Source organism: Sminthopsis crassicaudata, chromosome 2, assembly GCF_048593235.1.
Source record: "Sminthopsis crassicaudata isolate SCR6 chromosome 2, ASM4859323v1, whole genome shotgun sequence".
In the NCBI taxonomy this organism is placed as follows: Eukaryota; Metazoa; Chordata; class Mammalia; order Dasyuromorphia; family Dasyuridae; genus Sminthopsis; species Sminthopsis crassicaudata.
Genome location: NC_133618.1, coordinates 558,436,480 through 558,464,410, shown reverse-complemented (window position 1 = coordinate 558,464,410; position 27,931 = coordinate 558,436,480). Strand labels below are relative to the sequence as shown.

Genomic DNA, 27,931 nt, shown 5'->3' with positions numbered 1-27,931 from the left:
GACTTTGTTGGTAATATGTAAGAACACTAATGATTTGTATGGGTTTATTTTATATCCTGCAAATTTGTTAAAGTCATTAGTTATATCAAGTACCTTTTTAGATGCTTCTCTCGGATTCTCTACAAATGTCATGATATTTGCAAAGAATGATAGTTTTGTTTCTTCAGTGCCTATTCTAATTCATTCCACTTCTTTTTCTTCTCATTGCTAAAGCTAACATTTCTAAATAATAATAATTTCTAATTAGAATAACAATTCTAAAAATAATAATAATAATAATAATAATAATAAATTCATATTGAATAATTAGTGGTGATAATGGGCAATTTGATCTTATGGGAATGCTTTTAGCTTGCTGATGGTTTTAGATAGATGCTATTAATGACTTTAAGGAAAACACCATTTGTCTTAATATTCTCTAGTATTTTTAATAGGAATAGAAATATTTATCAGAAACATTTTCTGCATCTATTTAGATAACCATACGATTTCTATTAGTTTTGTTTGATGGTTTTTCTTAATATTGAACTAGTCCTGCATTGTAGGTATAAAATCCGCCTGGTGATAAAATTGCTGTAATCACTTTGCTAATATTTTATTTAATCAATATTATTTAGGGAGATTGGTCTATAATTTTCTTTCTCTGTTTTGTCTCCTCTTAGTTTGTTATCAGCATCATATTTTGTCATAAGAGGAATTTGATGGCACTCCTCATTTGCCTATTTTTCCAAATAGTTTATATAGTATTGGAATTAAGAATCATTTAAGTATTTTGTAAATTTTACTTGCAAATTCATATATTTTTTCTTAGAAAGTATATTGATGGCTTGTTCTACTTATTTTTCTAAACTGGGGATATATAAGTATTTTATTTTGTCTTCTCTTAATTTGGGTAATCCCATTTTTGCAAATATTCATCCATTTCACTTAGATTGTCCTTTGGGCAAAATAGCTCCTAAGTATTGCTTTAATTTCCCTTCATTAGTAGTAAATTCACTCTTAATTTTTGATACTGGTAATTTGGTTTTCTTCTATCCTTTTTTAAATCAAACTGAACAAAAATTATTTTGTTGATTATTCAAAACCAATTCTTAGTTTTATTTTTTAATTCAAGAGTTTTATTACTTTCACTTTTATTAATCTCTCCTTTAATTTTCAGAATTTCTAATTTGGAGTTTGCTAATTTGTTCTTTTTATACCTTTTTTTAGTTCCTTGCCCTATTCATTGATCTCTTCTTTCATTATTTTTTTCATGTAACCATTTAGAGATATGAAATTGCTCTTAAGAAGTGTTTGGTAGATTGACTCATTATGTCATCCTCTTTGATACAATTGTTAATTGTTTTTAGAACCACTTATTCTTTAGATTACTTAGTTTCCAATTGATTTTTAATCTCTTTCCATGGCCCTTTACTCCACAAAAATTCTATTGTATCACAATTAGAAAATAATTCCTTTAATATTTTTGCCTTTCTGCATCTGATATGAGATTTTTATTCACTAATATGTGGTTAATTTTTGTGTAGCTGTCATTAACACTGAAAAAAAGTATATTCCTTTCTATCCTCATTTCATTTTCTTCAGTGTTTTATGATATCTAACTTTTCTAAAATTTTATTCACCTCTTTTAACTTCTTTCTTGCCTTTTATGTTTAGATTTATCAATTTCCAAGAGGAAAAGGTTGAAGTCCTTCACTAGTATAGTTTTGCTATTTTTTCCTGTGACTCATTTAAATTCTCTAAAAATTTGCATGTTATATTACTTGGTGCACATATGTTTAGGATTGATGTTATTTCATTGTCTTTGGTACCTTTTAACAAGTTATAATTTCTTTCTTTATTTCTTTTAATTAGATCTAGTTTTGTTTTTGCTTTGTCTGAGAAAAGGATTACTATTCCTGTTTTTTAAAACTTCAATTAAAGCATAATATATTCCGTTTCAGCGTTTTGCCTTTACTCTGTGTGTATCTCTCTACTTCAAATGTGTTTCTTATAAACAACATATTGTAGGATTCTAGTTTTTAATCCACTCTGCTACCTACTTGCATTTTATGAGAAATTTCATCCCATTTTTATCCCCAATTATGATGTGTTTATTTCTACCTTTGCTTATGTTTTTCTATCCCTTTTCCCTGTCCTTTCTTACCACTTTTTTGCGTTTGACTATTACCTACCTCAATCTTCCCTCCCTTCTATCAGCATCCCTTTTTCTTCTCCCTTTCCCCTCTTCTCTATAGGGTGAGATAAATTTCTATACTCAACTGAGTGTATATATTATTATATTTTTGAGTCAAATACAATGAGTAATGTTCAAACAACATTCACTTCTTCCTTTTTCCCCCTCTACTGTAATAGGTCTTTTGCACCTCTTCACGTGATGTAAATTTACCTTATTCTCTCCTCCCCATTTCTTCTCCCAGTACAACCTTTTTTCCCCACTTGTTATTTTTTTAGATCATCACATCAAATTCAATGTATACCCACATCCTCTGTCTATGTGTGTACTTCTTTTTATTGTAGTAAGTTTATTTACTTTTAATATACAATGTTTTACGAATCATGTTGGGAGAGAAAAATCAGAGTAAAAGGGAAAAACGGTGGGAGAAAGAAAAAAATCAGGAAAAATAAGTGAACATAGCATGTGTTGATTTACATTGTTTCAGTTCTTTTTCTGGATGAATATGGCATTTTCTGTCCAAAGTCTATTGAGATTACTTTGGACCACTGAACCACTGAGAACCACGTCTTTCATACTTGATCATCCCACATTCTTGCTGTTATTGTATACAATGTATTCCCGATTCTGCTTGTTTTGCTCAGCATCAGTTCTATTCTTTCTATTTCTTTCTATTATCAGCTTGCTCATCATTTTTATAGATCAATAAAATTCCATTATCTTCATATACCACAATTTGTTCAAACATTCCCCAATTGGTGGGCATCCTCCTTTTCCAATTCTTTTCTTCCACAAAAACATTTATCTACTACATTCCACTATAAACATTTTTGCACATGTGGGTCCTTTTCCCTCCTTTATGATTCTTTAGGATACAGAGCCAGTAATAGCACTGCTAAATCAAAGGGTATGCACAGTTTTATAACCCTTTGGGCATAGTTCCAGATTGATCTCCAGAATGCTTAGATCATTTCACAATTACACCAACAATACATTAGTGTTCCAGTTTTCCTACATCTCTTCCAACATTTATCATTATCTTTTCCTGTCATATTAGCTAATCTGAGAAGTGTATGTAATTTTTAATTGACTTAATAGAAATACAGTTCTCAAGATTTATAGATATCATCTTTCTGTGTAGGGATGCAAACTGTTTAACTTTATTGAACAATGTGTTTTCTCTGTTTACTTTTTTATGCTTCTCTTGAGTCTTGTATTTGAAAATCAAATTTTCTGTAAGATTCATGTCTTTTCTTTAGGAAATTTCAAAAGACTCACATTTCACTAAATGTCCACCTTTCTGAAAGATTTTGCTCAATTTTTCTAAATGGTTGATTCTTGGTTGCAATTCAAGATCCTTTGCCTTTTAGAATATCATATTTTAAGCCCTTTGATATAGAATATAGAAACTGCTAAGTCTTCTATAATTCTGTCATTTCTTTCTGACTGCTTGGAGTATTTTTCTCCTTAACTTAAGAATTTAGAAACATGGTTATTATATTACTTGGAGCTATTATTTTGGGATATCTTTCAGGAGGTGATCATTGTTTCTTTCAATGAGTATTTTTTCCTTTGTTAATAGGATATCAAGTTTTACTTGATAATTTCTTGAAAGATAATGTCTAGAGCTGTTTTTTTATCATGGCTCTCTGGTAGTCCAATAATTTTAAATTATTTCTTCTGGATCTTTTTTCTAGATGTGTTGTTTTTCTAACAAGATATTTTGTATTTTCTTTTATTTTTAAAATTTTTGTTTGACTGATTCTTGATAGCTTATTGAGTCATTCACTTCTGTTTATCAAATTCTAACAATGATTTTCTTTGGTTAGCTTTTGTGAATTTTTTCCTTTTCAGGCCAATTTTACTTTTAAGGAATTGATTTCTTCAGTAAATTTTTGTGGTTCCTTTTCTAAGCTGTTGAGTCTTTTTTTATAATTCTCTGGCAGAGCTCTCATTTCTTTTTCCCAATTTTTCTTCCACCTCTCTTACTTGATTTTTAAATTCCTGTTTGAGATCTTCCAAGGGAGCTTTCTGTGCTTGAAACAAACCCATATTCTCCTTTGAGGCTTTTTTGTAGGCATTTTGACACTGTTGTACTTTTCTGAGTTTATATCTTAATCTTCTGTGTTGCCATAGCTTGGTTTCTGGAGTCCAGGGGTCACTGTCCCAAGACACTGTCTTGTTCTGGAGACCAGGAGGACCTGTGTTTCCTGCAGCTTTCCCACTGCATTGGGATAGTCTGGCCTAGTAATTCCTGTTGTTCTGGAGGTCTGGGGTTAGTAATTTGCCTTCTACCCTGAGGCTGGAGTTCTCACAGCTGAACTGCTGTGCCTCTAGCCTGTTGATCCAGAACTGAGGGACCTTGGTTGCTGATCTCTGGCTAAAAGCCTCCTATCTGCTTGCCTAGATACTGGGTTGTACTTCTTTTATACCCCTTCCTGACAAACCATTCCCGAATATATTAAGGTGGAAAATTCTTTCACTTTGTCTTTTTGAGGGTTCTGTCACTCCAGAATCTATTTAGGGGTTTGATTTAAAGTTGTTTCTCATGGAATCTGGGAAGAGCTCAGGAAACTTTCTGGCTTCTCTTAATTATCTTGATCCTACCTTTGCTCTCATATTCTAAAACTAGAGAATAACACAAAATGGAAAGAATCCACTGATCGCCACATGGAAGAGACCTCCAAAAGGAATATTAGAGACCAAACAAAAAAGAACTTTGACCAGAGAAAGCTATTATGGTGACAGGGAAGACAAAAACACCAACTTAGATTCAAAACAACCACCAAAATATACATGGAGGAAATTTCCAAAAATGATATGAATTGGTCTCAAGCCCAAATAGGCTTCTTTGAAGTGCTCATAAAAGGCTTTAAAAGGTAAATAAAAGAGGTAGAAGAAAAAATGAGAAAAGAAATCGGAGGTATGCAAGAGAGTCAACAACTTAGAAAAGAAAGGTAATTCCTTAAAAATACATTTAGCTAAATAAAAAAAAAATCCATTGAAGAAAACAACACCTTGAAAAGTAAAATTAATCAGATGTAAAAGGAGATACAAAAACTAACTGAAGAAAAATCGCACATTGAAAACTACAAATGGAAGCTAATGATTCTATGAGACATTAAGAATCAGTCAAGTAAATTAAAAAGATTGAAAAAATGGAAGAAAATGTAAAATAATTCAGTGCAAAAACAGCTCACTTGAAAAATAGATCTAGGACAGACAATTTAAAAATCCTGAAGGCCGGGACCAAAAAAGGAGGTAAGATACCATTCTTCAAAAGATCATCAAGGAAAGCTGCCCTAATATACTAGAAACAGAGAGAGAAATAGTCATTGAAAAGTCCATGCATCACTTTCAAAAAGCGATCCCACAATGAAAACCCCAAGGAACATTGTTGCAAAACATAGTTCCAAATTGCTCTCCAGAATGGTTGGATCCATTCACAACTCCACCAACAATATATCAGTGTCCCAGTTTTCCCACACCCCCTCCGATGTTCATTATCTTTTACTGTTATTCCATCATCTTTTCCTGTCATTAAAACTATCATTCTTTTCATATGATATGATGGTATACTTAGAGAATCCTAGGAAACCATCCTAAAATCTATTGGAAACATTTAACACATTTAGCAAAGTTGCAAAATATAAAATAAACCCATACAAATAATCAACATTTCTATATATTACTGACAAATCCCATCAGCAAGAGCTATAATGAGAAATTCCATTTAAAGTTACTGTAGAAAAAATAAGATACTTGGGGGTCTACCTGCCCAGACAAATCCAGGAACTATACAAAACATTTCCCACACAAATAAAGTCAGATCTAAACAATTGGAAAAATATGAATCGTTCATTAGTAGGCTGAACTCCATATGATAAAAATGACAATTCTATCTAAATTGCTCTAACTCGTTCAATGCCATACCATTCAAACTGCCAAAAAATTCTTTAATAGAAGTAGAAAAATAATAATAAAATTCATCTATAAGAACCTATTGGTCAAGAATATCAAGGGATTTAATGACAAAAAAAACAATGGTCTAGCAGTATCAGACTTAAAAAATATATAATAAAGCAGCTATCATCAAAAGCATTTGGTACTGGTTGTAAAATAGAATTGTGGAGCAGGGGAATAAATTACACACACACAACACAATAATCAATGACTCTAGTAGTATGGTGTTTGATAAATCGTCAAACTCCAACTTCTGAGATAAAAACTTACTATTTTTGTGAAATATGACGATCCCTATGGTATTGCCAAGGTAGAATAGAAAAGGAGTTCACATGAAGTAGATTGATGAACTGAATGCTAAGGGTGACTGAGGGAGAGTCAATATGTGCGTTGGCAGTATGAGGGCAGGAATCAGGGAGAAACATTGTGATATAGGTATTGTCCATAAGATGTTCACAAACAGAAAAAAGTCTCCATATATGACAAAATATTCATAGGAGATTTGAGAAAAGTATGGCTTTATGAAAGATTTTTTGGAAAAGTAGATGATTATTTGGGAGGCAAAAGAATGTATTGAAAGAATTGATAAATTTGGAGTCAAGGAACATTGATTGGTTCAAATTCCAGCCTTGCTAACCTGTGAATTCCTATAAAATTAGAGGATTATAATAGAGGGTCTCTGAGGTCTGTTCCAAATATAAATCTATCCTTTTGTGACTAGAGAAGGTTAAAAAAGTCCTGGTCCATAATATAATAAATTATTACTGTTTTGGAAGAAGCAGTAAGATTGAAGAAATATTTGAAGTATAGGAAGTTATATAAGTTGATACAGAGTGAAATGAGTAAAATCAGGAAAACTATATATACAACTACATACATTTCTATGTATGAAAAGCCAAAAAAAGCATTGTTATATAATCTTATATAAGAAGTTATATAATAATTTTTGCAAGCATATTATATACTAATGCATAATATATGTATAATGGAAAAGATTGACTCCAAAAAAGAGGTTAAAATGTTCCTCCTTTTCTTATGTGCAGAAGTAGGAAACTATGGATGTGAAATCATGTATGTACTGTCAGACATTAGTTAATTCATTGATTAATTTTGATAAACTTATTTTTTTTCTTTTTTCTTTCTTTCTAAATTTTATTTCAAGGAATGGAGAAAAAGTGAAAGGATATATTCAGAAATGAAGATAATATAAAAATTAAAATCAATAAAACTTTGCAAAAGGTTATTGGCAAGCTGGAGTATGTACAAATGGGAGTAAATTGTATTATTAAAGAGACTTGAAGTCATTTCATGTAAGGATGTCTTATGTTATTTCACATTCTTAATCTATAGATGAAAAAAAGTATAATTATTGTCTTTAAATATTGAATTATTGTCTCATAGGAGACCAAATATTATTTGGCTTTAGAATGAATAAATAGAACCAATATGTGGAAATTATAGGGAATCATATTTTTGTTTATCATGAAAAAATACTTCTTAATAACAGTAGCTATTCAATAATGAAATGGACCACCTTATAGTTGGCCCATATGGGGAATTTCTAATCACCGAAAGTATTCAAGCAAAGACTGGTTGTCCCAGATTTTGTGGGAGAGACTTCTTAGATAACTCCCAAGGCCTCTTTCAACTAAGATTAAATTAGTTTCACAAAAATAGGGAAATGAGTGTATCTCTATGATGTAAAATCCAGTTGGGTATGGTATGGTTGATTTGGAATAGTGACCTTCATGAAGAATGGTTATTTCTACTGTGGTAATAATCTGCATTTACCATTTTGTTGACTGGAACCCACAGAATGACACTATTGCAATCATAGTTTTTTTCCCCTTCCATTTTTCAAAATCTCTAGGAATACAAGTATCTGTATATACAAAAGACTTGGTATATCCAATCTAGCCATAGTTTCTAATAAAAATAAATTCTAAGTGAAACAATGCAAATATTTATCTGGCTCACAGTCCTTAGTTTTCATTAGTCCAAGTTTATTTTGGAGCTTGGTTTTGTACCATCTTTCCATAACATATAGCAAAATATATGAATTCATTATTGTATATTCATTACAGGTATGTCAACAGAAAAATATATCATATAGATACATTCTGTAGTACAGAAATTATAACTATAAAAATCTAAAATTTTTATACATGTGAAATCATGTAAAATATATCTCCATATTAGCCATGTTGTAAATAAAACAAGTAAAATAAAGTGAAAAGAATTATGCTTGAGTTCTTTGGGATTGTCTTGGATCACTATAGTGATCAAAGCAATTAAGTCTTTCACAGATAATCATTATTATAATATTGCTGTTATTATATGATGTCCTGGTTCTGCTCACTTCTTTCTATATCAATACATATAGAAACTCCCAGGAGAAAAATCTATGATTTTCCCATATGCAAGTGAGGAATTTAATTTACAAAAAAGGTCAGTGTGTAAAAATTTCTATTAACACATAATATACACAATGATTTAAAATATGTGAATGCATTGATCATATACTCACACACACATATATACATGTGAACACATATACATTTTGGAAGTGAAAAGGACTCTGACTTTCACTGAGGGCCAGAGGGGTGAAGTCATTTTCCCTATGGTCATTTTCATCTTTATAATTATAATCTTAATTTTCACCACTATAACCATTACAATCATTAGCATCAGTGTAAAGCTTTTGAATGCCTGATGTATAAAGGACTCCATGTTAAACCCTGATATATAAAGAGGCAAAAGTATTATCTCTGTCTTCAAGTTATTTATAATCAAATTGGGATGGCAGAAGCTATACATAAAGCAATGAATAACAAGACAAAGTCACATAAACTAAATGTCAAATATAGAGTAGAAACAATAAGTGCATGAAAATTCCAAGGAAAAGCAATTTTTGATAGCTAGGATAATCAGAGTAAATCTTTTAAAAGAGGGAAGTCTTGAACAGGGCCGTCAAAGAAAGGTAGTGTTTAGATAATCAGAAGACATCGAAGTAATAGGAAAGCCAAAAGGACAGTCATAGCAATGCCATGAACAATTGTGTTTAAGGAATTGTGAGTAGACTGGATAGTGGCAAAACAGTATAATTCAATTTTCCTGCATTCTACTTCTCTATATTGCCTCAATTAAAAAAAAAACAGTTTTGAATTGGGATAAAATAAAGGCTATATTTAACTAAAGGTTGGAAAGGTGACTAGTCTATGCCTTACTTAATCCAACTCTTTTGATCATCTCAAGTCATTTCAAAATGCTCTTTAGTCAATCTGATTGATTGTTATACCAAGTAATCATTAAATAGAAATAAAAACCCTAGTCTAGCAGTACCATTTCAGAGAGATTATAATCAGCCTAGTAAATGAAATAAAATGATGACTCTACTGTTGACCACTGTTAATCACCCACTCTCCTTGGCATAAAAAAATCAAGTTAAAGTGTAATCTGTTTGGGGACATTGCATTTTAAATGAATTTTGAAGCATATGAATACTCTTGTGCATACTTTACTAGTCTCTAGAAAGTGATCAGAATTAGTTCAATTCACAGAGTAATTAGAAGCGTGTCTCTTGGGCCATCTCAATTGAGTGGAAGTTTTTCCTGCTGCTTGGGGACCTTTCTGTGTTACTCATGGATCCTTTTTGTAGTAGAGGGACCCCACTGCCTAAATTCTTATTTTCTGTCATACATTAAATAGGATATCAAAAATAATTTTATTCTTAAAGGCAGAAAAACAAATAAATCTCTTACTATAGTTCCTTACAAAATAGCATGAGTTTTGGTTCCTTTAGGAATTTTCCCATAAAAAAGTCTTTTAAAAATGTCTCAGGTAAATATGTCCTTAAATGACCTTAACATTGATCTTTGAGATAAGTGACATGTGAGATTCCTGTTGGAAAAAGAGGTTCTATGACCAATAAAACACATGCTGAATGGGAGTCAAGTAAAGAATGGATACTAAGAATCTATCTCTTTAACTTTAAAAATAACCTTTGTTCTTTATGACAAGCCTAGAAATTGATTAGCAATGAAAGGAACTTATTAATAGAAATAAATCTATTAACATTCTTGAAATAAAAAGAAAACACATTTCATGAAGATAAAATTTGTAAAGACTAAAGTGCCCACTCACCTACCCCCACCCTCTTTTATGTTGCCTACTACAATGTGGATTTATGTTCAATGGAATATTGTCTACTGTATAACAAGTGTAGTATAAAGTGCCATATTGGACTACCATATGGCTACTAACCTCAGAGGTTGGTAGCAACTATCAATGTAGAAATTAGAGAGCAGAATGAGCCTGAGGATAGAACCAGTTATCACTCAAGCATGCTATATAATTGGCTGTAGCAAGAAACTAAAAAAAAAAAAGTCTTAGAAACCAGATGGATTTGAAATGTTCCATTATTCATAAACACTTTTTTTGAGGCTGTACTTGTTCCCATTCCCAAACATTCTGCTATAGAAACATGCTGAAGAAAGAGCAAAAAAGGACAAAAAGTCTTTGCCTGTTTGCCTGGAAGTTGTCCCTGTACCCTGACTTAGATGAAACATGATTGTGCCAATTTGTTCAGGAATGCTTCTGAATTGGTGGGCAGTGTTGAACTTTTTGTTTGTTTGTTTTTTCCCTTGAAGGGGAAAGAGAGAAATTGCAATTAACAACTTTTCTTAGCTAAAACTTCATTCTCTTTAAAAAAATTTCATTTCCTTTCTTTTTCTTCATAAAAATAACAATTATTGTTGTCTTCCTGATAGGAATTGCCTTCTTTGGGAACACAAGTCCCTCATTCCCTTTTTGCCATTTTTTATTTCTCCATTTCCCTACACTATCCTTTTCCACTTGCAAACTCTGGTTGAGAGGGATGAGAGGAAAGGTAGAGATAGAATGATACTAAAAAGGAGTTGAAGTTGCAATTGGAGATGCAGATTGTTTCAAATAAATATCAAATTTTAATATAAAGAACAAAATTGTGAGATTCATGTTTAGATGAGAGAAATATTTGTTACAAAACCTATCATGAAAATTTGCAATTTTATCTTGTGTAAGCATGAATGTCCTCTTTCAAGGAGCCTTCATGATTCATATATCATAAAAATTGCTTAGGAAGAAAATCAAGTCACCTACTCTATAACATCACAAATTGAGTGTACAATCATATATAGAATCTCTGCCAAAGCCATATAACTTTACTGAATTTTTCCATTTACTTTAGTAGTTAAGGATGTCGAATAAAGATCTATTAAGAAAAGGATAGTTAAAATATTAACATTTTAATAGGGATTTTTATGTTTTTGCAGTAACAATTAGAGGATTGATTGATACCTTAAGGAAGGCACATTTTCTTTGACCAGCCCTATTGTGCCAAACATTCATCACAGACAAAACCAAATTATTAGAGGGTGTGACAAAGGGGAAAAACATCACCTTGGAATTCCTCTTTTAACTTTTTAAAGAAACACCATCGTAAGAAAATATAATGATGGTGTGTCAATAAGTAAATTACAAATTTGGATATATCTTGTTCCATCAGCTCAACTCTCAATTATATGTTCCAATAGAGGGGAATAGAGGAACAAATGATCCAAATAGCAAATAATCTACAATTTAACTTGACTACATTATATCTTTTTGTACCAATTTTGTCTTTTAATTGTTTTATAGGGCTAATATTAAAATTATTTTTTATTCATTGGCTATAGATCAGTTCAAAAGGGAATCCTGTTGAATTACTGTCATCCTCCAAAACTTAACTCACCTATCCTCTGAAATTTCCCAGTGTTCCTTATTTATTTTTCTCTACTAAACTTTCTTCAATGGTATTACCTCACAACTTAATATTTAGTATTATAGTATTGAATAATATTGAAAATTGGAAAGATGCATTGGATAACATTTGTTTATTTTGAGGCTTAGAGATGATAAATAGGATGCTAAAGCAATGCCATCTTGTTTTAGGACATGAAAGAGGGAATAAAAAGCCAAAAGAATAATTGTAAATGAAGAATCAATGTTGTCACCACTGACTTGTTGAAAACACATAAACGAAATTAAGAAGTTGAAAATGACTTGGATTTAGCATCAATGAAAAGCTGAGTAAAGGGTACTTTATTTGGAATCATAGGACCAGGGTTCAAATTCTGCTTTTGCTATTTAGTATTTCTAATATAATGGTTAGATCACTTCTATTTTCTCATTTATAAAGTCATAAATAATGGGGCTGAGAAAATATTGCCTCAGCCAGTATAAAAACATCTCTTGCTCTGACCCTGGAGAAATGGAAGACAGACTAGTTACAGAGAAAAAATTTTATAGATGAAGAGGAATATAAGAGAGCTCATGGCAGAGGATTTCAATATTCTCAATAAAGTAAGAGTCAGAGTTGTCTGATAAAATAATGAGGAGAGAAGGGATGACTAGGATTGGGAACTTAAAAGATATTACATACCTTCTTCACTAAGGAGCAAACATATATAAGTATCTACTTAAAGTTAGAAAGTATTTGACTATAATTGGAAAATTCAGCATGGTTCTGTAATTTTCTCAGGAACAGTAAAAATGGGCAGTGGAAGTAACCTGGTATTTGAAATTAATGTATCATTTTGGGAGATAAATTATATGCATATAGCATACATACATGCATATATAATATGTGGTATGTATATATAATAATATATGTATGTACACATACATTATACTTGGCTTAATCATAAATTCTGGTTGGCATAATGTAATGCTTAAATATAGAATTTTTCAATTCTAATGTGTTTTTTCCCAACAAATCTACATTCTTTTAGCCCTAATCTCTGTGGATATCAGCTTCTTTTATTCTCTGGACTTCAAATAGAATCCACAGGTTTCAAATTGAAACTATATTCTCTGTAAGGGTTTGATATTAGTTACTTACTCCATTTCTTGGCCTCCATTAACAGGAATTTCCTGAATTATTTTGACTCTCAGTTTTCTAGTCCAGATCAAATTGTTTCTTTTCCTGATCATAAATTCCCAGACTACTTTATTCATTTAGCAGCTGCCTTCAAGAAAAGTGACCTCAGCACCAGGAAAATCAAGATTTAAGTCCTACCTCTGAGATATACAGACTATGACCCTAGGCAGGTCCCTTATAATCATTCTGTGCTTTGGACAACTCTAATATTATGACTAGCAGAGAAAGGGCCTATCTGTATTGACAGAAGGAATTTCCTTCCTTGGGAATCATACTGATGAAATCACACATCCAGTTGCTCTGCTCTCTATCAATTTCTACCCTGCCTTCCGGGTTCCTCCAGTTTTTTTCATTCTTTATATCTAGCCCATTCTTTTTGATCTGATTCATTATCTCATCATCCCAATCCTCACACCTGTAAGAGAAAATAATGATAGCTACTATTTGTACTATGGATATGTACTATGTGTTAAGAAGGCAGAAATATGGTTCAGTTGATAGAGCACTATACCAGGTGAGGAAGACTCATTTTCCTGAGTTGAAATCTAGCCTCAGATTACTTACTAGCTGTGTAATACGGGGCAAGTCTTCTTAATCCTGTTTCCCTCAGTTTCTTCATCTGTAAAATGAGCAGGAGAAGGAAATGACAAATTACTCCTGTAACTTTGCCAAGAAAATCAGTGGGGCAAGACTTCAATAACATGTTAGGGACTGTGGTAAACACTTTACAAATGTATCATTTGATCCTTACAACAACCCTGGGACTAGGTACTATTCCTATTTTATAGTTGAGAAAACTGAGACAAACAGAAATTAAGTTACTTATTCAAGTTTACACATAAGTTTGTAAGCTACATTTGAACTCAGGTTTTACTGACTCCCTACTCTGTCTAATGTATCACTTAGTAGCCAGTGAAGGAGCCCACTTATCTGTTCCCTATTGTTCTTTTTCCATAATATTTTATGTTTGAACTATTTCCCCGGAATATGGACTTAAAATTACAAAGCAATTAGATTTATATTAGGGTTGTTCAGATCTCCACCAAAGTGACATGTTATTGATAGCCAATGTGTGCTGATAGAAATCATTTTCTAGTGATATTCTCATCTGGTGGAACTTGTATCATAAGAATAATTTCATTCTCTGCTCAGGGCTTCTTAAACTTTTTCTATTTACAACCCCTTTTTGCCTGAGAAAATTTTGCATGGTCCCTGGGATATAACATATAAAATAGGTATATAAATCAAATATTTATTGATAAATCATAATTTCATGAACCAAACATCTTGAGACACAACTTACAGTTTAAGAAGTTTTTGATCTATGTGTAGCATCCTATTTTTTTCCTATGAAGGCATCTAAATATCAGCTATATCCATACCCTAATTTACTGATCATTCTTTAGTAAAAGGCTCTCCTTCTCTATCAAAAGAACAGTCTAATTATTCATTTTCTCAATAATGTAGGTCATTAATGCTGAAAAATCACAACTTAAAACTTGCTGCCAGTTCCTAAAGAAAGACTCCAATATTCCCCAGGAAATGGCTGACTAGGCATATGAGAACAGAGTCCTTCTGCAATAGAAGTTTTGGGAGAATCTTTCTACAATTGCTGAAATTCATTGGTTCATAGATTTAAAGCTGGAGTGGACTTCAGAGATAATCTAATATAATCCGCTCATTTTTACAGATGAAGACTATGAAACCTAAAGAAATTAAATGTCTTTTCCACAGTCACATAGGGAAATAGTAGGAGAAATAGGTTTCAATTCATGTTTTCTGATTATAGATCATAGATCTATCTATCTATATTATAGATCATAGAACATAGCATACTACCTCTACCAAATCATTCACTCTGATGAGGGAAGGGGAGCCAATTCTTGAGACATACCTGATATCCACTATTAAGCTCATTTTTCAAGTTCAAGAAACTGAGAGTAAAGTTTGTGGGTGCAATGAGATAATTAATTGTGGGCTAGATCTCATTGCAACTTTAATGAACTGATATCAAGCCTCATATACAGTGTATGGATTCTGTTTTCTCATGCTACATTGTTTTTCCCAGGTATGATCAATGTCTTAGATTGATCATTTCTATTCACAATCATATATAAACTATTTCAAGGAAGGAAGAAAGGAAGGAAGGAAGGAAGGAAGGAAGGAAGGAAGGAAGGAAGGAAGGAAGGAAGGAAGGAAGGAAAGAAGGAAGGAAAGAAGGAAGGAAGGAAGGAAGGAAGGAAGGAAGGAAGGAAGGAAGGAAGGAAGGAAGGAAGGAAGGAAGGAAGGAAGGAAAGAAAGAAAGAGGAAGGAAGTCTTTCCTCATTATTTGGCTCCTGAAAATTCCCTGATGCAAAAAACTAGCATTTATGTTAATCATTTAGGACAGTCTTAGCACTGCAAGAGCTTTCTTTCATCTTTACTCTTTGAAATGCCCCATTTTCCCAATGATTCTGACAATGTGCACATGTCCATATAGAATTCAGAGAGTTACTATAACTGTAGCTATATACAGCTTATTGGATCATTCCTGTCTAGTTTCCAGCTCTAAATTGATGATGGATCAATAAGATTTGGAATTATAAAGATCTTTAGGGGAACATTTAGTGTAAACCCCAAATATCTAGATATAATAAAGTACTCAATTCTAGAATGGAATTTTCTACCTTGCTCCCAGCACTTTCAAGGTCACAGGAACACAGGTTCAGAGCTGGAAGGGAGCTTAATGGTTATCCTTTTTACATATAAGAGAATGAAGATTCAGAAAAGTTATGACTTATCCAAGTTCACACAAGTGGTAAGTTGACAGAGGAGATATTTGGACTCAGCTACTCTGACTCCAAGTTAAGTTACCATTTCACTGTACCACAGAGTGTAATGTGCCACACACATCTGTATCACAAACACAATAGAAGATTTTGTACATACACACACATATATATGAAATATATTTTTACATCAGAAAGATTGAAATGCATACTATTTCTCTCAATATGTTCTTTATGTTAATTTCTCTTTTTATATTTATCACATGATTTTTATTTAAAAATATCTTTTTTCAACAAATATTTATTTTCTCTTCTCTCTCACCTCTCAGTGAGGTGGAGGAACTCTCAAAATAAATTAACAAATACGTGTAGTCAACCAAAAATATTTACTTCTAAATGTATATTTCATTCTGCATTTGAGTATATTATCTCTCTGTTAGGAGATGGGTAGCAAGTTTCTTCATTGGTTCTTCAGAAATATAGTTGCTCACTATATTTGTTAGAATTCTCAAATCTTTTAAAGCTATTTGTTTTTGCAATATTATCATCATATATTATATAACATTTGTAATATTATTATAATATAACAATTATTATCAAATTGTTCTGTTCACTTTATTTACCATCAGATTGTACGTTTTTCCAGTTCTCTTTTATGTTATCTGTTATAATTTTTATAACATAATAGTATTTAATTGCATCCATATACCATAATTTGTTCTGCCTTTGCACAATTGGTGATGCAGGTATGAACTAGTCCAATTATCTTTTTAAAATACTTTAGAGCTCTACCTAAATAATCACTAAACTGTATATGCTCTTGGACCTATTTTTAGATCTATTAGGCCTAATGAAATCAGGAATAGTAGAAAGTCATCTACAAAACTATTAGTAGTAGCTATTTTGTTGGATCTGGAAACTAAGGAAATCCCTATTATTTGCATTTCTTTCATTGGTAAAAATGAATAAGTTAGAGAGCATATCTTAACTCCTTGACATTTTGGGAATCCAGCATAGGACCTATTCTGGTTAAAGCTTTATATTGAAGAATTTTATAATTAAATACCAGAGACAATCTGATTTTGAATATGTACTATCTTGATGTTATTTGCCCAATTGCTCAGAAAGTGAACCAATTGAGATGACATACTTTTAGGTATTCCTGAGAATCAGTACACTATAGTAAGTGCAAAGAACCTGTGAGAACACAAAAATTATCTATAATTACAGAAGGAAATTTCTGGTATAGGAATATCTCCCATATACTGTCTATAACTTAGTAGATAAGTTCTGGTGATATCTGAGACACTAAAGTTAAGTGGTTGCTAAGGATTACACAGCCAGTCATTGTCAGATTTGAAACCATGTCTTCTAACTCCAAGTAGAACAGTCTAATCAAAATGACATGCTGCATCATCTAGTACTAACTATTTTAAACTAATTGTGATTCTGCTTACCTAATAATGGGAGTTTCTGTTTATAGAGTTTAAAGAAAAAAGAATGATTCAATCTCAGTAATATTTCCCCCAATTAACTAGGCCTTTCAGGTATGGATACTTTTCAGTATGAAGCAGAAAATTATCTCGAATTTCTACTTTTGTATACAGAAATAGGACTATTATAATTTGTTAATCTTATAGCATATTGTCTTACCTTCTAATGTGTCTCTAATTAGGTCTTCTAAAAATCTGTGATTTCTGCTGGGTTGTCATTATTGACAATTTTTTTTTGCCAAATTTTAGTACTTAGCATTCTCAAGTATCATGTTAAAATATTTCAAATGTATTTTAAATTTCCATAGGCCACAATATTAGATATGTGAAGAATAGCTATGCATTTAAAAATATCAACATCTCTTTTAATTTAATTGTATTGATAATGGGACTGACATTAGGGAAAGTTTTTTCAGCTGCTTCCCTAAAAGACATGTGGAAGTTACATTTTCTGAATCAAAAAAGAAAAGCAGGATGTGGGTTACCTTATAAAGTGTGCAAAGCACTTAGGACCTCTAGGCAGGACCTACAACTGATTGCTGAATTGAACAGATGTCTGAAAATTTGGGTTTAAGTCAGTCAATTGCTTGAGTCAGCAGAGTCCACAGCTGGAAAGCAATTGACATTTTCACTGACCATGGCTGACAGGAAACCAAAAGTTCTGATTTGTGCTGATCAAGGTCAATGAAACTGCTGGTGAGCACCAGTCAAGACTTGTGCAGACCAATTTGAACCAGAATTCTTGTTTCTAATTTGATTTGTTGGTTGCATACATATCCATTGCTGAGGTATCATGACTTGAGGCATTGAAATGAAGTGAACAAATTCCATCTACAAAATCTCCAAATCATGAGGAGAGATATGTTAATTTAGAGAGGATCAAGAAATGGTTTTTTAGTTCTCAAGTAGGAGAGTCTGAAGCAGAGAGAAACTTTAAGAGCCAAGTAAGAAAAGCCTCATGCTGAGAAAAAGAAAGAGTTTCCCTAAATTGACATTTGGTGCCTAGAGTTGTCCATGACCTTAGTGACTGAAAGTCCGTTAGAATGAAAAGTAAGCAATTAAATAATTCAAATCTCATACACATGTATTGCTTTTTTGGGGGTGGGGTGGGGGAGGGATATCTCTATTGATTTAAAATCAAAACTATTTTCTAAGTTTTCCAACCTGGAGAGGCACATGTAAGGTTATATATTTCCAAATCCCTAAATGCTAATTTCATTAGCAGATATTAGACGCATTAAAATGTGACATCAGCTGTGGCACTTACTGTGTGAGCTTTGTCAAGTTATTTAAACTGATATGACTATCTCACTGGGTGGTTATAACTTAAGTGCTAGTATTATTTAAATGTGATACTATTATCATTAGTATTATTATCATTATTTTGTTGTTGTTGTCCATGGTACCTTGTGAAACAAAGGAAAAATGTTAAGATGGCTGTCATTCCTGAGAATCCTTCTTCTGCTTCTTCAATGATGTTGGCAGAGTGCTAGAAAAGGGGGCAGATGGGACTGTTAGTCTTTATGCTGTCTATATGCTTTAACTCAGTTACCAGTAAGTATTGTAAATGGTACATGCTGGCCAAATGACCAATAAATAGACATATTCCTGGAACTACTGAATCCTATTCATTTTGACATTTTCACTGCAAATAATATAAAAAAGAAGTAAGATAAAGGATGTTATCAAACAAATAAAGGGGGACTGATTTTATGGGGAAAGCCAAAGATAACCATTGTCAGTCTGCATGTTCCATTGATATAATTGCTGTTTCAAGAGAAATCATATTTAGTTCCCAACATGCTCCATGAGTGTCTTTTGGTGACCTTTTAGGATAATATGGATAAAAGTTACATAGGAAAATCAGGAGATCCAAATGGATTATGATAGGAATTTTTGCAGGGAACATTTATGGCAGTAATCACAGATCCACTTGAGTATATGAATAATATTATCTATTTCTCATTTTTTCTGATGTAATGTAATGATATGGACTTGGATAAGTTACTGTCCTGCTATTATTCTTTTAGATTTTATATTCTATAGGCAATCACAGTTGAATAAAATGACTTTTTAAATTGAATTAAAAATGGTGGACACAAATTCTTCTATCTAGGCTCATTGAAATCATCTGTGGAAGCATACTAATAGCAGACAGAAAATTGGTCAGATTGTCTAATCCTTTTCCAGTCACATGATTTTGATGTCTTCTGCTAAGTCTTTATGTTTTGAAAGCTTTTCATTCCATGTCAATTGAGCATTTGACATGGAGACATCTATTTAATTTTTTTTTAAATATGGGGAAATCAATATTATATCTTGATAATTGTGGGCAACAGTTTTCTCTATAATAATGGTCTTTTTCCAGTACAGTTTATTTATTGAATCTTTAAAAACATTTGGAGGTCTGTATTATAGAGATTAGTCATCTTGTTAATTAGTAAACAAAGATGTATGGAGTTTGTTTTTTAATTTGTATTTATAGGATATTTTTATAAGATAGAGAGCTTCTGGTACCTTGATAATGTCTATCTAACTCTTTAAAAGTGAATGTGGTTTAAAATCTGTGGCGATGTTTCATAGTTTCTAATATTTCATTTATATAATCTTCATTGATCAAGAAACCTAGGCTCCTAAAAATCAATTTTCAGTAACGTGTAGTGGCAATGACCTGATTCTGAACAGAACTTTTCCCTATATAAACAACTCTGTATGACTCAGCCTTTAGTTTAACACATTTGTCAACAAAAAGTTGGTTGATTTTGTGTGAATCTTTGCCATTGGGGATGTTTTTATTCTACTCTGAATTCTAGACATTTCATATATTTGATCCAGAGATACTTTCAGAATCAGACCTCCAGTCTTTACTCTTCCTAGTACACATTAAAAAAACTTTACAACACATTCAAATAATATTTTTACATTCTTGACAAAAATTCCTATAGTAGACAATGTTATCACATGAAAGATATATTTTATATCATTTGTTCTTGACATTATTATGCTATGTAGAAAAGCTTTAACTAGTACACAAGATTTTTTTCATTTTTTCAATTTATATTTATATTATATATTTAATATTATACATTATAATTATATCTATTGATATAATGTTAATTATATTTATATAAACTATGTTAGCATCATTATTTCATCATTCTAAGTAGGGTCAGATTCTAATGACAGAGAATGTAGACTTTCATAGCTATTTAATCTGGCTGGTTTCTCCCTACTTTGTCATTGAAGTTGCTCCTCATGACATAGAAGATGGAGTGGAATTTGAAGGGACTTATTTTTGCCAATATCTTTGGTACATTTTCAGTAAATAAATAATCTATTAATTATTATTATTATTTGTAACGTGCTGTTTGTCTCCAGAAACTGCAGATCACTCTCTGGGAGGAGATCTGCTGTGTCAACTCAAATCTCTCAGACAGATTCTTCTTCCTGTAGGGAACTGTTGTCTCCAGACAGTTGCCGTTAACTCTCGTCCAGAGTAGTGACTTCCCTCTTTTATCCTCCCAGAGAATGGGCGTGGGATAATGCAAGGGCTTGTGGGAAAAATTACTTTAACCAATGAACTTGCTCCTCCTAAGCATGCAAGCTCTTCCCCAGGAATTCACAAGCAAAACTCCTGGTAAAGGCCGGAACTAGAGAATTGTCAAGTACTGACTTAGCACTTAGTAAGAACCTAATATCTCATTATCTCATTAGCACTTAGTAAGACCCTAACAATTATTATTGGCATTATTATTATCAAAGACACCCCCCAAAAAATCCAAACCTATTTCCTAATCTGTAAAATTAGAATAATAATGACACTGGCTCTGCCTATCTAAAATAATTGTTGTGAGAATCAAATGAGAAAAAAAAAAAACATTGCATGAAATATTAATCATTAAATTAATTGTGGGTATTAGGAATGCAGAATGTATAGAGGATAGGGTGAAAAACTCCTTTCTTGGGCAGACGCATCATAAGATATGGAATTTTCAGCATGGTATAGTCTTGTGGGAGGCCAGTAAATTGTAGTTTATATAAACTTGCCTTCAGTTAAGCTCTTTCTAAAGCCGTCATAGGTCCATCAAGTTTAGAAGCAATAATTTTTGGAATGAAGGAGTCCAGAGGGAATAGGAAGCACAATTTAAGTTCTTTCCATTACAAATCCTACCTTAGCCCCAGTTGTTACTCTGTACTTGTTTATTATTTGTTTATTGTATCCTGACAATTGGGAAAGTGAGCTATTTAAGGCTGGTCCAGGTAAAGCTGTCTTCCAAGAAAGACCTAAACAACCAGTTAATAAAAAAACTCTATGTATATCTCCCATCAATGCAATTCCCCTTCCCAGCAAACATCCTAATTGTTGCATTTGTCTTACTCTGATTTCTTTGATTTGAACCTGGCTCCTTATCTTTACCTCTGCTTTCTCATCTACTGGTTCCAACTGTGAGCTCCCAGAAGCACACTGGCTTATTCACTGTATAGAGAAGACTCATTTTTCCCCCAACATAACTATATTTCTGCTTTCAGTTCACCCCTGAAATAACCTCAAACTCATTTGTCCATGCATTAGCCAGTCAATTCATGACCCAACTCTAAATTTTAGCTGAGCTTTCCATTTTTCTTCCAGATTACCTAAATGAAAAAGTTCCATTGGGATCTTTTTAATGAAATTCTTTTTTAAAAGAACTGTGAAAATTTACAAAACATCTGAAAGTTAGATCTAACTATCCAATGCAAAAATGCATGATTTTTTTCTCTTGAAGTAGAAAGGACACAATGAACTGATGTGTTTGTGATGACTATTGGTCTGCATATAACTTGGTGTATAAACTTATAGTGAGGGAACAAACCAATTATTCCAGTATTAAACTGAAAAGTTCCAAAAGAACAAAATTTTATGAGAGTCAAAATAATATATTTGTAGACCCTGTGAAAGTGAGACCTGAAAACTATATTCAAACAACTCATCTCCAGAAAACCATTAAAGCAAAAGTCAAGCTATTTTAGACTTAGTACATTTGTTTTGTGCCTTGCCAGCAATATCAATGTAGCGTAAAACACATTTTCTGGTGCGCTGGGTATGCTTGAGAGTTGCTCAGGTATACATGCACTAATTCCAGGTCATCAGGAAAGATCAAAAGCTTCCATGACCAGCCCCAAGATGACCCCTTTTAACTCTTGAATGAAATGTGCTTTTACCCATCCAAGATATCATTGAAAATGAAACTAAACAAGAAAAATGATTAAAACTGTCAGGCAAAAGCCTATACTCTCAGCTTCTTAGCTTTTCAGCTTACGCATCAGGTGATTTTCACTCCCATTTGCTCACCCAAAGTCATTGCCAAATTACCTAACAGTTATTTTACATAGTAAGATGTTCCTTTTGGCCATTCATGCCAGCTCTGCTCCTTTACATTTTGCTGCTTTCAGACTATTAGAAATATTTGTAGGAAGTTTCCAAGAGAGGCTCTGACATTAGGTAGTTAAGTTCAGAGCAAGGGACTGTGGTAAACCCATTGATTACTAGACATTAATCATCTGTACCATGAAGAGGCTGATGTGATAATTAACTGTCAAATAAGGTAAGATAATTGCCTCCATTGCTTCTAAGTGATGGAAGATTCCATCCTTTCCAGCTCAAAAAAAAAAATCTTCTTTTTTAAAGAAAAGATACTTGGGGAAAAGGCTGTAAAAATTTTAAAGCAATTTGTTATTGTGATGTAGGATATTCAAGGCCATAGCTAAAGTTAAGGAGATAATAGGTCCAAATAATGTCTTTAAGGTAAAAGAAGCTGTTGTGACATTTATTGTAAGTGGAAAGTCAGTGAAAGGCCATGAGAAGAGGAAGTATAAATGTCTTATACATCACTATTTATTTCCTTTCAGTCTTCCTCATTGTTAACTTCATTTTAGTCTTCTCTTCCGAATTCTGGTTCTCACTTCTTCAATAAAATAGACTGTGGAAATTGCAGATCCATAAGAGTGATCCAAGTGTGAAAAAAAGCTATGTGACCTTTTTGAGCTCAGGATTTGGCATGGATATTCTAAGTGATCTAGAGTTTATTACTTTTTTAATAGCCATGGTGTCTGGCACATACGTAGCCATATAGCTATTTATTTGTACATGTATATATAGCTAATAATTGCAATTTAATAAGAATCCACAAGCTCTAATTGGTTGGGAATCCTTAGGTGCACAATCCTTTCTTAAGGAACACAATCCTTTTTGAAGGTTGTGTGAAGGATTTCTTCTCTTCCTCATTCTGGAACTGGCAATGGACAAATTTAGAGGTGATGCTGATAAACTTTTCCAGGGCATGGCTTTTAGTTTATAACAGCAGAAACTTTTATAAGATGAGAACATGCTTCTTAGTCCCAACAACACAGCCTTTCTGCATAATTAAATCATTGATCACTTCACTCAAGTGGACAAATCCTCCCAGATGGTTAATGTTCTTGTCAGACAAATCATAATCAGTGGATACATTACTTTTGATGAGTTTTTCAACCTTGATCTAGTAGCCCTGACCAACCTTGTGGATCCTTTTGTTGATATTGGTGTATGTGCAGCCCATCTGACCAGCCTGTACCAGAGGGAACACCTATATTGATAGGGTGCCAAAGTACAGGTCAACTTATGTAAGCCTTGGTGGGTTTTTCAGAATAGTTTCTTTGTGTGTCAGCAGCTGGCAACATCTCTATAACCATTGATCTTGGTTATTTATGGGATATCAGTCATCTCATCCTGCCCCAACACGGGCACCTGCTGCTCTATTTACTCACAGGTCCAGTCCAGTTTGTCAGTCACAATGCTGCCATTCACTTGGATCTTCATCATTTGAGGATTCTTCTGCCTGAGAGGAAGCAGAAACATCTGAGTATGGGCAGCTAATCAGATTACCTGACAGTATTTTTTCATATTATTAAAGTTTTTCTTCAATTGCTTCTTGCTATCAACTTCCCAGCACTTTTTGTAGTACTTGATGAAGACTTTTTCCTTGGACTTGTGCCAGTTCTTCATCATCAACTCAGCAAAGATGGCTTTTGAAGATATGGAGGCTTTAAGGGGCTTGTGCATAGTTTCTGATGCTTGTAATGATCATGAGTGACATCTCCACAATGGTAACCCTCCAGACCACTTCTTTCTTGTTCACTTTTGTGCCATCTTATTTACTTCCAAGTGATTTAGGTTATACCTGTTTTATAGCCCAGAAAGTCAGTGAAGTGAATGAGTTTGATATGGCTATCTTTGAGGAACCTTTCATTTTTATTCCTCTATTTTTTGAGGCAGAAAAACATGTTTGGGAGTGAAGAACTTCCAATAGAACATGCTGCAACTACAGATGCTACAATGAAAACTGGAAGAGCAACTATGCTTTTAATTTTAAAAAAATCTAAAAGGTAGAAAATTCTTGACAGTGACTTGAATCTTGGTCGTGGTTCAACCCACAAAAATGTGTAAATGAAGACAGTAGGTCTTAAATGCATGAAAAGTGCAAAAGGGATAACTTCCATGTTGAAGTTAAGAGGCCCTAAAATTATGATGTTAGCCAATCAACTAAAATTTATTGAGTACCTAATATGAGCTGGTCATTGTGCTAAACACAGAGGATACAAAAAAGGTTAAAAAACAAAATCTCTGCTTTTAAAGAGATTGTGGTCTAATGAACTTCATTATAAAGTTAAAAGGTTAAATTAGATGATCTCCAAGATCATTTCTAAGAAATACTTTGCATCTTAACCTCAGTGGGCCAGTGAAAAGCAGAGATGTAAGGTTTTAAGCAATTGTTGCATTTCTAGTATTGGTAATTTGCCCAAAGTCACATTTGAATCATATATCCTATGTCTTTAATCTCCAGTGAGTTTTTATTTCCTTTCTTTTATGTTATATAGAACAGTTAATCCTATAGCTGACTGCATTTTTAAAAAATCTGATGTTTTATAGTCTATCTGTTGTTGATCAACATTTCTCTGCAAAACAGAATTCTCTCTTATACTAGGTTACTTTAATCCTGGAAAAAAATAAATGGCCTTAAAAGTTATACAAGTTCATTTCTATTTTGTTTACAAATAATTTTTATAGTTCTATTGAAAATAACCTTCATTAAAAATTAAACAGCTTTTCTTTTCATGCACAAAAAAGAGGAAAGTAGCTGTGATTATCAGCTTTTTGTATCCCCTTAAGAAGTAGGGTTTAGTGGATAGATAGAGGGACACAGATGCTAGATCTGTGTTCAAATTCTTCCTTTGTCAACTACTGGCTGTGTGACAAATGAACAACCTCTCAGTTTTCAACCTCTTAGTTCTCCAGGGAATTATCTATAAGTTGCAGAAGAGTCATTTATCTATCTTAGTAGAGAAATTTTACTTAATAGGAGTTCGCTATACCCATTAAATACAAATAAGAATAGCATCTCTATCTATGTGAAGGAAGCAAATACTTGACAGAAATTCAAGTAGGATGATACTTCCTAACTGAGGCAGAAAAGAGAGAGATATAACTCAGTCAAATATATTCAGGTCAGAATATCTAGATGTAACAAGAGTAGGTAAATAATGTGAATTTTAGTGTTTAAGGAGGTGAATTTTATTGAGACACTCATATGATTTGGAACTCCCATATTTCTTGAACTTTTTAATTATAAGGATTGGTTAAATTTCTGGGTACAGTGTTCTCTAAGTTGTTCTTTTATTTCGTAAAACATCAATAACTTTATTATAAGATGATGGTTATATAACCTAAAAACAAAATCAAGAAAAATCTTTTCTTTAAAAAAATACTCATTGACATTTACCATAAGGAAGAAGGATTTCCTTGTTTTTTGTTTGTTTGCTTTTCTTTCTTTTTTTTTAAATTAAAGTTTTTTTTTAATTTTCAAAAAATAAGCATATAAAATTTTCAACATTCATTCTTGCAAAACCTTGTGTTCCAAATTTTTCCCTGCCTTCCCCCCAATCTCTTCCCTAGATAGCAAGTAATCCAATATAAATTAAATATGTGCAATTCTTCTATACATATTTCCAGAAATATCATGCTACACAAAAAATCAAGCAAAAAGGCAAAAAATGAGGAAGAAAACAAAATGCAAGCAAACAACAACAAAAAGTGAAAATACTATGTTATGATCCACATTCAGAACCTACAATCCTCTCTCTGGGTACAGATGGTTGTCTTCATCATAAGACCATTGGAACTGACTTGAATCACCTTACCGTTGAAAAGAGCCATGTCCGTCAGAATTGATCACTGTATGTAAAAAAAGATCATAAAAAAAGAGAAAAGGACCCACAGGTGCAAAAATGTTTGTAGCAGCCCTTTTTGTAGTGGCAAGGAACTAGATACTAATTAGGTAGATGCTCATCAGTTGAGGAATGGTTGTATAAGTTATGATATATGAATATTATAGAATATTATTGTTTTATAAGAAATGATCAGCAGGATGATTTCAGAGAGGCCTGGAGAGACTTACATGAACTAATGCTAAATGAAGTGAGTAGAATCAGGAGAACATTGTACACAGCAATACAAGATTATACAATGATGCAGAATGGATCACAACTTCACCAGCAATGTATTAGTATCCCAATTTTCCCACATCCCCTCCAACATTCATCATTAATTTTTTTGTCATCTTAGTCATTCTGAGAGGTATGTAGTACTTCATAGTTATCTTAATTTTCATTTCTCTGATCAATAATGATTAAGAGCACCTTTTCATATAACTAAAAATGGTTTTAATTTTTCATCTGAAAATTGTTCATACTCTTTGACTATCAATTAGAAAATAGCTTGAATTTTCTAAGATGTTTTCTTAAGAACTTAGGAATAAAAGTTCTTGTGAAAATATATCATTATTTCTAATAGGTTTAATGATGATGCCTCTTCTGAATACAGTGTTTTCTTGGTTCTACTCACTGCACTTAGCATCAGTTCATTTAAGTCTTTCCAGGCATTTTGGAAATCTGTCTGCTCATCGTTTCTGATTTGCAGAATAATAGTATTCCATTATATTAATATGCCATAACTTATTCAATCATTCTCCAACTGATGGGCATCCACTTGATTTCCAGTTCCTTGCTACTACAAAAAAGACTGCTACAAACATTTTTTGCACGTGTTGGTCCTTTTCCCCATTTTTATAATCTCTTTGGGATATAGATCCAGTAGAGCCACTGCTGAATCAAATATTATGCACACGATTTGAGCATAGTTCCAAATTGCTCTCCAGAATGGTTGGATCATTTCACAACTCCACCAACAATGCATTAGTGTCTCAGTTTTCCCATATCTCCTCCAACATTTATCATTATCTTTTCCCGTCATCTTAGCCAATCTGAGAGGTTGGTACCTCAGAGTTGTTTTAATTTGCATTTACCTATTCAATAATGATTTAGGACATTTTTATATAACTATAAATGGCCTCAGAGTTGTTTTAATTGTATTTCTCTAATCAATCATTATTTAGAACATTTTTACATGACTAAAATAGCTTTAATTTATTTATCTGAAAGATGTTATGTTCATATCTTTTGAGCATTTATCATTGGAGAATTTGGCTTGTTGAATTGA

At 32.5% G+C, this 27,931-nt stretch overlaps 1 long non-coding RNA gene and 1 pseudogene across 1 annotated transcript in view; one reads left to right on the top strand and one right to left on the bottom strand.

The window, feature by feature from the left end:
- The window catches only part of LOC141553714 (uncharacterized), a 472,891-nt gene that overhangs the window by 139,382 nt on the left and 305,578 nt on the right, over positions 1 to 27,931 (top strand). The window lies entirely within an intron of this gene.
- On the bottom strand, positions 23,550 to 26,590 carry LOC141556933 (large ribosomal subunit protein uL3-like; annotated as a pseudogene).